Genomic DNA, 10,810 nt, shown 5'->3' on the forward strand with positions numbered 1-10,810 from the left:
ATATATTTTTTTGTAAACATGAAACTTCACTGTAAAGAATATAAGAGCTTTTTATTAAAATATGTCGTAAGTTGTTTTAATTTACATTTTTTCATCACGGTGACCTGTAAAATAACTCTCACAGCGACAGGCAGTGCGTCTCCGATCGCTCCTCAACTGAGACGCTCTCCAGCCCCGTAGCAGCCGCCAGAGAGGAGCTCAGCCCACAGCAGGAAGTGGACAATACCGAGGCTCTGCAGTCAGGTCAGAGGATAAAGCTACAAATTGGCAGAGGAAATGTTGAATTATTTATAGGTTTCTTTAGAGTTATGATTCATCCAGTGAAAAAAGTGCTTTTAATGATATAAAATGGAGAAAAAGCACAGAGCCATTGCACAGTGAAGAAAACCACTTCCCCCAGAAGACTCTTATCAGCAGCAGACAACGTAAACATGCTTTTCCTGAAGGATCCAGACCAATGAAACATGACTTGTTTATGAATTTGGAGGAAGTGGTTGTAAATTCTCTGTTTCTGGATTTCAATAGATACTAAAATAAAACTACTTGTGTATAAAACTACTATTACTTTGTCATGTTTAGTACAGCTCTTCCTACAGTAAACAGTTTGGGGAGAGTTGTTATTGTTGCCGCTGTGTCTGACTTGCACATATTAAATTCATAAATGAAGTCATATCCTGTCTAATCCAGCCTGCTGTACAGCTCTGACCGAGCTCAGTCTGGATGACACATCTGCTCACCACATTGTGCAGGTAAAGGAAAGCCCCTGATACGTGCACACTCCACCTTCATATCAAATATACGAAACATTGCATCATTCATTTTCTTTTCTCAGGAAAACGGCGTTTACATTATAGCAAAGTTGATATCAGCACAAACGTCTGGAGCAAAGATCACATCATTGCAGGCAGGCTGGTCTCATCAAAATTTCGTAGGAAATGCTACGAAAAGTAATGCACTAGAATTCGTATGAATTCCACGTAATCGTGAGTCAGGAGGCTGGGGACACGTGACCTATGCGCTTCTCTCTCTTCGTGAAAACAAAAAACATGGCGGACATTCATTTTATTCTTTATGGGAAATTAAATATTTTCATAGTTTAAATGTGTTTTTGATCAACTTTGAAGAATTTTATATTTATTTTCATAATCTTCTTTCAGATGGTTTGTATGATATTTTGTTGTTAGTTTTCTTTTATCGGATTTATTTTGTTGTTATGGTTGTTGCTATGGACGCTTCCCTCGCTGCCACTCACATATAAGGCAACCGCAGTTTAAAACTCCCAAACCGGGACCATTGTGTTATCGATGCGCATGCCGTTGACGGGTACTTCGTGATGGAATGAGTGAGCGTCCTGGAGCTCTTTGAAAAACTTCTCCTTAGCATTACAGCTAACCGCTAGCATGGGCGTGTTGGTCTGTTCAGCCTCAAGGCCATTGGCTAGCAACGGGCATGAAAATGAGTGATTGACAGGCTTGCCTGCCAACAGTGTTGTGCATGAACGCGTTCAAAAGAACGCGTTCATTGAACACGTTCATTTTTATGAGAACGATGAACTGAACGGAACTTAATGACAAATCATGAATATGAACGGTGAACACGTTCATATTATCTGAGGTCTCGCTAAAACGTGACGGAGTGTTTTCCTTCTCCTGAGGAGAGACGCTGTGTAAATCGAACACTTGCAGCATGTCGTTGCTCAGTGCCCGGAAAATGTCCGCGACGTAGCCTAAACCGACTAACTCGACTCCGCACTACGTTACCCATGATTCATCGCACACGCATGTAGTCCAAACAAGCAACGTATTCCAAGACTCAAATAAAAATGGCAAGTGAAAGCAGAGACGCAGACTCAGCGACTACATCCGATGCACCTTATTATTATTTGCAGGATTTTTACAAACTGTCTGATAAAGATTCCGACAGTAAAAATCTCACCTTTCTGTGCAAATTGTGTCGTCCTGCGCTGAAAAAGCAAGTCCGGACGTCAGCCTCATCCGCATCTAAGTTAAACCGGCATGTGGAGCTGAAGCATCCAGCTAGCCTAAGAAGTTATCTCCAAGTAATTGAAAGTCAAAAAAAGACCAAGACCCCTGCCAACAGCCCAAATGACCCAAACCACATTGTCTGCAGCCTTCAAGGGTATGAGTTCCCAGCAACAGGTAGACAAACTCGTGCAGGGTATGAATAAATAAACAGGCAAAATTAGCAATAATTAAAAAAAACATTTATTTTAGGAATTGATACATATGAAGTACAGTTTAAGGCAAGGGGTAGTGATGGATACAGTTTTCTTTAAAAAACAAGTTAAGTCTTTCATTCTCACTTTCCACCTTAAAACTATGAAATGAACTGAACTATGAACTAGTTCATTAAAAAAACTTCATGCAACGTCATGATATTAAATAATCGATTAGGTTCGACTAGTTCATCAATGAAATGTTGTTATTGTAAGCTATTTTATTTAGTTGCTTTAATGTGGAAGTTGGTGTGTGTTCCTGTTACAAGCAACGGAAGTGGTTATGTACTGCGGAGCAATACACATCTTTTGTGTCCTTCTTCTACTGATGCCTTGCAGTATATGGAAAGATATTAACGGGGGCAATTTACAAAGTATTCCGGTTTGACGGCAAGGAGCGACAAAAGCGTCCATAGCAACCACCTTAGATACGACAGAAACGTGAAAAATCTTCGTAATAACTAACAAACCAAACATCGTATAGGTTCACTGAATGAAAATATTGAAACTGAAACACACATATCTCGCCATAAATATCATCAAAACGCATTTTTATTAAGAAACATTCCTAAAATATAGCATTTTCCACCAAGAATACAGCAATCTCCGCCATCTTGCTTGAGAATATCGATGCAGAGGTCTGCGCAGGCGCACTTGTCGTTTGTAGCGCTGTGCATTTCGTAGGATTCTCTACGTAAATTTGTACATAACTTTTCGTAAGATATCTTACGAACCGTCTCATGAGACCACGTTGTTGCAGGTAAATTGCTTCACGCAGTTTATGTATTAAATTACATTATGATTCAAATCAAGTTATTTTATCATTTTAAATAACATATTTGCAAACCTGTTGACTTGTTGGCAGTGCTATGCATTTCGGACCCTCCGATTTCTTTTCCGCGTGGAAAGAAACAGGCATCTGTTCAAGAGGTGATGAAGTTCATAAAAAATACTTATTTCAGAGTAAAAAGAATATCATCTTTATATCATGTCATATGCGAGTACTTTAAAATTAGCTTCTGTTTGATATCTGCTCTGGAAAAGAAGCTCCATCAAATGTTCTCCTTCGGCTGTTACGTAATCTTTTCTTTTTCAGACTCTTTCCCACAGACCTCTTCGAGATGTTTATTGATGTTGGCCACTGTGTGCGGGACCTCGCTGCCTCTGAAGGACTGCAAACCAAGGTTTCACTCTACACTGTAAGAAAACAGCTTCGGCCTCGCGAAACAGAAGCAGGACAACAGCAAGCTGACGTCAGTGGTCGGCACCATCCTCTACTCCTGGTGAGGAAACGGATTCTGAACATCCAGCTGCTTTCAAATTAAGACGATGGCAAAGCTGTTTATTGTTTTCAAAACCTATTAGCAACTTCAAGATGCTTTTTCAGTTCTTCTTTTGCTCTCGTGTGCTATAGAGGTTATTATTTATAAAGGGAATCGGGCCTGTACCTAAAAAAAGCCAAGCAAAGCGACATTCTCTAGACGCCCTGTAAGCATTTGACCAATCACATCAGAGTAGGCCAGCTAACCAATCAGAGCAGACTGGGCTTCGGTGGGGGCCTTAAAGAGACAGGCCCTAAGACCATGTGTTTCAGACAGAGGCTGAAGAGAGGAGCTGCAGCAATTGACAGGATGAGGAAAGTCACGTGTTTTCTGAACAATAAGAGCATGTAAAGATTTTCAAGTAAAAACACAAATTGAAATGATCTAGTAAATATTACATTGCATGAAGTTTGAGTTGTACACGTTGAGACTGAGGACATTTTTTGGGAAAATAAGGAAGGAAATGTTTTCCTGGTTTCATTTTTTTTAAAGTATTTTTATTCCACGTGTTTTTCTTTCTCGCCAAAAGCTTCAACTAAACCACCGGCGGTTCAGTCAGAAGAATTACAAACAGACTTAGCATCAGGTACGGTTTTGTGTAAATTCACAGATGTTTATGTTTTGTGTGTTAGTCCAGAGGTGGTGAAGAATGAGCCTTACGGAGAGAAAGCTGATATCTGGGCGTTGGGCTGTATCCTCTACCAGATGGCCACTTTACATCCTCCGTTCTACAGCAGTAACATGCTGTCGCTGGCCAACAAGGCAACACACACACACACACAAACACTTGACAATATTTCTTTGTCTATCGTCAGTTATTGATCTTTTCCTCTTATTCCCTCCTTGTAGATTGGTAGGCTTACTACGAGCCGGTTGAAGAAGGCTCTTTTTCTGAGAGAGTGACAGACATGATCAGATGGTGGGACTTTATTTTTAAATTTAATCATACTGACTTGTGTCAGGAACCTGCCGAGGGTGTTTTACACAAGCCCGCAAGTTTTATAGAATCCATAAAAGAAGGACTTCAGTCTAAGATATAAAAGATTTAATGACTAAATAAATTTAAATGTTATATTTCACTGACACTCATGTTGATCCGCTGGTGATTTACAAGCTTATTTCCTCTGCCAAGGAGGTAATGCTTTCAAACATTAAGCAACTGTGCATGAATCCATAAAATGTCCCAGATCCAGGATTTATTTTGAATCATTAAAAGATGGGGCATTTTTCAGCATTGGCATCAATTTCTCAGTAATGGATCCTTATGTAAAAGAACCAGACATTTTTATGCTGTTGAGATTGTACATTTTGGATAAGATCCAGATAGTAATCGTAGATCCGGGGAAAGAAAATGCTGAATCTGTGATTGTTTGGCTTTGATGGAGGTACGCTCTATACTGAGTGCCATTTAAACTCAAAGAGTGATTCTACTTAACCTGATTAATTCATCCTAATAAATCATAGTTGTCATAAATTTGATCCACTTATATTTCATTGTTCTAAATTAGAGAATTTGATATCTGTTTGGGGCGACCTATCAGGTGTCTGAGTCAGATGCAGAGCAGCGGCCGACGTTTGGCCGCCGCCAGGATCTGTGACTCATCGCTGATGGACGGATTTCCAATGTTCTGGGAGAAGAGCTAACAGAAACCAAGTATTTTCTGGGGCACATGCAGGAACTTGCCTCCAGTCTGTCGCAGGTAAAATGATATCGTGAGAAACTGATGGACCTGAACGTTAATCTCTGATATTATAAGATGTTTTTGGTACATTAATGCTGTGCTGCACTGATTTCAAACAGCCAATGCAAAGTGCTCAGTTCAAACCACAGCGAGCAGATAATCTGTCAGGAATCTGTTCGTTTCATTCTGCTGATGTTTTAAAACCAACTGGGAGCATTTTAAATTCATCATCACCAATGTTATTAATAATTATGTGTATGTGTTCAGAAGAGGCCTCAGATGATGATGCTGAACCGTCGACGAAGAACTCCACCACTTCCTCTGAGGAACACTCGTTAGTTCCTGAGTAATCAGAGAGTCATTTATTATTCAGCCAATGTTCACATAGAAAACATGGTATTATTTCCCCATTAAGACGTTTTGACCCTTCACTTATTTGATTGTTGGTTTTGTTTCTGAATGAAGGTCTGACAGTGGTATCCGGTATTATTTCGTGTTTCTGAACGATGTCCAAACAGATATAACTTCAACCCTTCGCTATCAATGATACTCAACTCTGTTCCCGCTGATTTGATCTTTTTTCTTTGGTTTTGACTGAAAGCAGTGACGCCCAGTTCCTGTGCTACACCCGACCAAGTTCTACATAGGTAAGTGAAAAAGCTCACATTATCTTATTCTGCACATGTGATCAATGAGGAGGAATTAAGCAGTAAATTATTTTACTTTAACCATGCATGTAAAAACGTGTCTTCTAAATAATGGCCAAGACACACACCAACATTTCTTTTCCAACACTGTTTATTGACGTCTCCTTGCTCACTGGCCTTTTCTCCTCAGTAAGGATTCGGCTGCAGCAAGAACGAGAGCAAGACCAGGTACCTTTTCAGCCTAATGCCAAATCCTAACCTTCTCTTCAATCTCTTGACTATATGAGGATATTTCACAAATAAAACAACAGAAGTTAAGGCAAACGTTTTAAAAGTTTGAAAGTTATTAAATGTCTCTTATAAACAATTGTCTGTCCTGTGTTTGTTCTTGGATCTTAACACAGTGTCAGCAGGGATCTGCGTCTCCCAGAAGAAGCTTCGACAGATCGTCGATCCCAGCCAGAGGCTCCTCGTGCAGCTGCACAAAATTGTCTACATCTCTCAAGTACTGTAACGCACAGTTTTTGGTCTAGAGAAATCCTTGCGATTCAAATGATTATCTCACTCCTTGGTCCAGTAGAAATACTCATAGTGATCTGCCTGCAAACGGGCTCTTGTGTTGGTATTAAACTGGGTTATCTCATCCCCAGCTTCCACCAGCTCCGCACCATAACATCAGACGCCGAGTCGGCCGAAGATTTAAAAGTCTCTGTTCCACTATGGAAGCGATCCGTACAACCTAAAGGTGGAGCTGAGCAAGGTTTGTACTGTCGCCTTTCAATTCACTTGTTCATTGAGTGATGATGTGGAAATATCCAGGTGCACCTGCGTAAATTCAGTACCGTGGATCACTGAAGAGGTGAAAATAAGGAATTTCTCACTTTCAGCTTGGCACTGCTTGAATCCAGGCTTCACTGTCTATTCCGGGTCCATAATGAGGTTTTGGTTCATAGTGAAATGTCCCAAAAACGCTTCATTCAAACTTTGCACAGCGGCTTCTTCAGTTCAGTTTGCCATGATGAGATCAGGTATTGGCAAATGCACAGGGGGACGGTAGGCCATGTGACTGAGTTGAAGAAGTGGTGTGGGGGTAGAGGGAGAAGGGTCGGAGGGGTCGGCAATGTAGGGGAGGGAGGGTTGATGGGTTCGAGTCGGGTTGGGCTTAGGGCAAGGTTTAAGTTTAGCGCAGGGATCAGGTTTGGGGAGGGTTAAAAGGAGTGATGTCCTATCTGGGTTCAGCTGAGGTTGGTTGTTCTGGAGGTTGGTGGGAGGTATACGCAGCTCATGGAAATTAGAATTCATTTCTTTATGCTTCCTCCCAAGATCTGTGTGTTGCCTCTGCAGGTTGTGTTGAGCATTTGTTGTCTCACCCAAAGCACGTTGCTGCTCATTCAGCCTGACCTCATCGGGCTGTCTGAGCTGAAACTTTGTCTGCTCTATTTTCTGCTTCGCAAAGCTTCCTTGAGCTCAACATGGTACTTCTCGCATGTGGCCCTTTCTTTTCAAGAGCAGAGGAAGTTGGATTGGCTCTCTCCGTTTTCTTTCAAGAGCAGAGAACGTTTGATGGGCTCTCTCGTTCTCTTTCAAGAGCAGAGAACGTTTGATTGGCTCTCTCCTTTCTCTTCAAGAGCAGATGCAATCAGAATGGTTCTCTCCTCCAAGATTGACCTTTGTACTGTTTCCTTATGTAGGGCATCTTCAAGTTGGGCCAGTCTTGCTGTGCTCTCTGACCGATCCTTAGCCTCAAATTTAGCCATGACGTCCTCGTTCATCTGACTCTCTGTGGCTGCTGAGGCTTTCTTTAGGTTCTCGTTTTGTTTTATTTCTCTCAATAACCTGGTTTTGTACATCCGGAGTTCCTCTTCAAGCCTGTTGCAAGTGTCTCCGTCTTTCTTGAGCTGCTTTAGAGAAATCTCTCTCTTGTGTTGGACATCTTCAAGTTCACCTTGTAGCCTCTTTTTATCCAAAGCCAGTTGGTGATTTTTACAAGTCAGATGGATCAGCTCTTCTTTGTCCTTCTGCTGCTGGGAGAGGGCAGCTTCCAAATCCTTCTGGAGTTCATCGTTTTTGGCTTGCTCCAGTTTGAATTTCAAGGTCCACTGGTTATCTTGAGCAAGCTGTCTCGTGTGGTCATCCTCAAGTTCACCTCGTAGCCTCTTTTGCTCCAAGGCCAGTTTCTGATTCTTACGAGTCAGATGGATCAGCTCTTCTTTGTCCCTCTGCGGTTGGGAGCGGGCAGCTTCCAAATCCTTCTGGAGTTTGTAGTTTTTTGCTTGCTCCTCTTTGAGGCCTGAGGCCCACTGGTCAACTTTCTCTTGCAGCATGGAAATAATATTGCTCTTGGCTTCAGAACTGTTTTGAAGAGTTTTAGTACTGATGTGACGGGATTGGATTTCATCGTCTTGTTCATGAAATTTCCGTTTCATCTTAAAAAGTTTCTCATATACCTGTTTGAGTTCCTTAATTGATTTCTGTCCTTGATAGATGACCTCACTATTCCCCTTCAGCTCAGCTTTGAATTTCTTGATCAGCCCATCTTTCTCTTTGAGATCAGCTGTCATTTTGCTCATTTGCTTTTGAAGCTTTGCATATCCATGCTGGTGGTCTTTCTCTGATCGCCTAAGATGAGCTATTTGATCTTTTTCAACTTGCTCCTTCTTCAAAGCTTTTGAAAGAGCGTGGTTCTCTTTTCGCTTTGTCCTCCGGGCTTCTTTCATTTCAGTTTTAACTCTTGTAATTCTCAATTCCTTTTCAAGAGCAGCTTTGGCCTCTTTGTCCTTTTGGAGGTCGCTGTGCAGACCATCACAAGAACTTGATTCTTCAAACTGTGAAACATAGAACAATTATTGGTTTGTTGTTCATTCATTTATTCGCCTATTGACATGTTGTTTTTTACTCATATGCTTATGTAGCCAAACAAAATTAATTATTCATTTATAATAATTAATTAATTATAAAAATGCAGTCAGCGTTACTGAAAGCGAGTCAATAATAGTTAAAATATTAGATGTTACACAAGATGTAATTATTATTACAATTATTTTGTGTATATGTGGTGTGTACCTATATACACACTTACCTCCTCATAATTGGGGGTGTAGCACTCCTCCTCAATCTCCTTCTCTATTACTTCCTGGATCTCCTCCTGGATCTCCTCCTCTATCTCCTCCTGCATCCCGTCCTTTTTCTCCTCCTCTATCTGCTGGGGGGTGGAGCACTCATTCTCCTCCTCAACCTCACACAGAAAGTCCAGGTCCTCCACGAAAAAAACGTTCCTCGTCTCCATCACTGTCAATTTCTTTAGCTTTTAAAAAAGAAAAACTTGACTTGCCAATGGTTGAATTCGCTTTGATAAAACTTTGTATCCACCAACCAAATGTATTGTGACCATTCTTCTTCTGTTCTTTGTTTGGTTTGGCCAAGAGTAGCAGAGTGCTATGATGTTCTACATTAAAAGAAGAAGATGAAAGGACTGTTCCATCAAAGCACACTGTGATGTCACCAATCCAAATTTTGAACTTCTTCTCTCGCAGTTCCCACATATTTCCCTGCACACACACAAAATTTGGCTCTTGAAGAAAGAAGAAGTCCAGTAGATGGCGGTAATACACCGTAGATTGGTTGCTAACCGCCTGTCAACCAAAGGGAATAAGAACAACAAATTTTGGCTCATTCGTCAGATACAGTTCTGCTCTTTTCCTTCTATAAAAAGCCTCAAAGACTGCGAGCAGGTCCAGCAACTGAAGCAGGATGTCAGCAGTGGCCTTAAGAACATCGACCAGTCCACGTCTCCTGGCAAGCTTAAGCTCTGGTGCTTACAGTTTGGCCTGTTACCCTGACTGACTCACAGGAGTCGACATTCCCATCGCAAGAGTTGAGAACATGAAGAGAATGATCAACTCCTATGTATATGAGCAACGGCATCCTCAAGTCTTGTAGAGGAGTTTAAAGGCACCAAGACAAGACTGAGACCCTCTCAGAGTCCTGAGACACATCTATACAGGCTGTTGGACCATCACTGGCAACAGGAAGGTAATGGACTCCAAAATAAACAACTCAACAGGTAAAAGCTGCACTTGTGGGTCACCTTCAACAGGGAGGACGCACAGTAGTTTGGGCCTAGGTCAGAGTCGACCCCTGTGGAGCAAGGCAACTCCTTCAGAGCGGCAAAGATTGGTAGTCCTGGAAATCCAGCATCAGGAAGAGGGAGTAAGATGTGCAAAGGTTGTCACTCAAGCAAAACAGCGTCAGTGGATGAAACGGGAGAGCATATAGAAAAAGGAGGATCAGCTGGAAGGACCTGTGGGGAATGGAAGCAAGCAGGATTAGTTTCCTGCTTAGAGCAACCTATGATGTCCTTCTCCCCCCAAAAACCTACAGCATGAAAGAAGAACCACCCTGCCCACTATGCTCACCTCCAGCTACCCTCAGGCACATCTTCACTGGTTGTAAAATAGGTCTCTCCCAAGGTAGGTATACATCAACTGGTGGGAGGCATTTCAATGAGGAAATCACCAATCCATGAATGATCAGATAAAATGTGACAGTGTTGGACTGGGTACCCAACTCCTCACCATTTTCATTTGTACCTCAACCTGTGTGAGCAAAATGAGAATCTCCCTGTTTGTTCCCTGCAGCTCCTCCAGGCCTCTACAGAGCTGATGGAATTAGGCTCAACCAGTTCAGACTGGTGGCCTCGGGTCCACCACTACACAGGAGCCCCCTCACTGCTGACAGCACAGGTAGAGCCCCAGTCAAGTTAGAACTGCAGAGGAGAGTGACCCTGATCTCAAATATTGCAAATTCCTTTACATGCCTACACTTTTAAATGCCTAGAAATCTTATAGTGTTTGGTCTGTTGACAGGTGATGGGAGCCTCAAAGAGGGAGTTACCTATCAGCAGATGCAGGTCATTTTCATGTC

At 41.9% G+C, this 10,810-nt stretch overlaps 1 protein-coding gene and 1 long non-coding RNA gene across 2 annotated transcripts in view; one reads left to right on the forward strand and one right to left on the reverse strand.

Annotated features, from left to right (window-relative positions):
• nek10 (NIMA-related kinase 10) overlaps positions 1–10,810 on the reverse strand; it is a 69,918-nt gene that overhangs the window by 45,123 nt on the left and 13,985 nt on the right. The gene's annotated exons all lie outside the window — the stretch shown is intronic.
• On the forward strand, positions 5,714–6,569 carry LOC124852258. Its single transcript, XR_007032883.1, has 4 exons — positions 5,714–5,887; positions 6,078–6,115; positions 6,292–6,392; positions 6,538–6,569. It is a non-coding gene; the product is annotated as an uncharacterized LOC124852258 (long non-coding RNA).

The sequence above is a fragment of the Hippoglossus stenolepis genome, chromosome 8 (assembly GCF_022539355.2).
Source record: "Hippoglossus stenolepis isolate QCI-W04-F060 chromosome 8, HSTE1.2, whole genome shotgun sequence".
In the NCBI taxonomy this organism is placed as follows: domain Eukaryota; kingdom Metazoa; phylum Chordata; class Actinopteri; order Pleuronectiformes; family Pleuronectidae; genus Hippoglossus; species Hippoglossus stenolepis.